Raw genomic sequence first — 1,823 nt, forward strand, 5'->3', positions numbered from 1 at the left:
TCTTTGTGTGTGTTATTTAATTTAATCTTAACATTTAAGATTGGAGTTATTCCATATACAGGTGGGAAAAAAATCATGGCTCAGAAAGATTAAATCCTTTGTTCAAGTCATTTGACTGGAAGTGGGGGCTGCTGCTGCTGCCTAGTTGCTTCAGTCATGTCCAATCTGTGCAACCCTATGGACTGAAGCCCGACAGGCTCCTCTGTCCATGAAATTCTCTAGGCTAGAATACTGGAGTGGGTTGTTATGCCCTCCTCCACAGGATCTTCCCAAGCCAGGGATTGAACCTGGGTCTCCTGCATTGCAGGCAGGTTCTTTACCACTGAGCCACCAGGGAAGCCCCGATAAATGGGGGGACCAGGATTTAAATCTCAGTCAGTCTGAAACCAGGCCAATGCTTTTTCCTTCATGTCCCACTTTCCAAGGAATCGATGTAGAAAGTTTATTTCCAGAATAAAACTGTAAGGGAAATTCTAGCCTTACAAAGTAAATGTAGATGTGGGTTTCTCCAGTGTTACAGCCTCCTAGAGATTCATAGAAGAGATGGGTGCTTATTTATGCTCTTCTACTACACCCATAAGAGGTGTAAGTGTTTCATGTTACACAGAAGAGAATCCAGATACTGATGCTGAGTCAAATGCCTTCTTGAAGTTTTCACATATTACCTGAGATGTGCTGGACTCTAGAATTAGGCAGGATTCCTTTTACAATTGTAGGTTTAGAGACATTCTCATATTTTCTCCATTGCTGTGGAACATTTAGTCTTTCCTGGGGACAATAGATTTTGCATGGATATACATTTTAACATTTTACTAAACAAAACAGTAAAAAGCAATTCAAAGAATTAACTAAACTTCTACTGACATCTTCGTTTCAATTAATATAAGAAACATCTCCAAATCGAGTATTTAAAGTACTTTAGATCCTTCTTTGGAAGCTCGAATTCTGAAATGATAAGGTCTTTCTATTAAAAAAAGAACATAGAAATGAGGGGGGTGGGATGAATAAATACAAGAATTAAAAACTTGGATGCCTCTGGGACTTTAGGGAGAGACTGGGCCACAAGGAACTTGCCAAATTAATGTATTATGCATGTGTGTATGTTTAGTGGCTAAGTCATGTCCAACACTTTTGCGGCCCCATGGACTATAACCTGCCAGGCTCCTCTGTCAATGGGATTCTCCAGGCAAGAGTAGTGAAATGGGTTGCAATTTCCTCCTCCAGGGGACCTTCCCGACCCAGGGATTAAACCTGTGTCTCTTGCTTGGCAAATGGATTCTTTACCACTGAGCCACCTGATAATTGTGAACTAACATCCATGCAGAGTGCATCATGCAAAATGCCAAGCTGAATGAATCAAAAGCTGGACTTGAGATTGCAAAGAGAAATATCAACAACCTCAGATATGCAGATGACACCATTCTAATGGCAGAAACAGAAGAGGAACTAAAGAGCCACTTGATGAGGGTGAAAGAGGAGAGTGAAAAAGCTTGCTTAAACTCAACATTCAAAAAACTAAAATCATGGCATCTGCTCCCTTCATGGCATCACTTCATGGCAAATAGATGGGGAAAAAGTGGAAACAGTGACAGATTTTATTTTCTCGGGCTCCAAAATTACTGCGAATGGTGACTGCAGCTGTGAAATTAAAAGACACTTGCTCCTTGGAAGGAAAGCTGTAAAAACTTAGACAAGTCATATATGGATGTGAGAGTTGGACCATAAAGAAGGCTGAGTGCTGAAGAATTGATGCTGTTGTGCTGTGGTGCTGGAGAAGACTCTTGAGAGTCCCTTGGACTGCAATAAGATCAAACCAGTCAACC

General features: G+C 41.0%; 1 non-coding gene across 1 annotated transcript; it reads right to left on the reverse strand.

Moving 5' to 3' along the window:
- Positions 1-266: 266 nt before the first annotated feature.
- On the reverse strand, positions 267-337 carry TRNAC-GCA (transfer RNA cysteine (anticodon GCA)). The gene has a single exon. It is a non-coding gene; the product is annotated as a tRNA-Cys (tRNA).
- Between the last annotated feature and the right edge of the window lie 1,486 nt (positions 338-1,823).

The sequence above is a fragment of the Muntiacus reevesi genome, chromosome 3 (assembly GCF_963930625.1).
Source record: "Muntiacus reevesi chromosome 3, mMunRee1.1, whole genome shotgun sequence".
Lineage (NCBI taxonomy): Eukaryota > Metazoa > Chordata > Mammalia > Artiodactyla > Cervidae > Muntiacus > Muntiacus reevesi.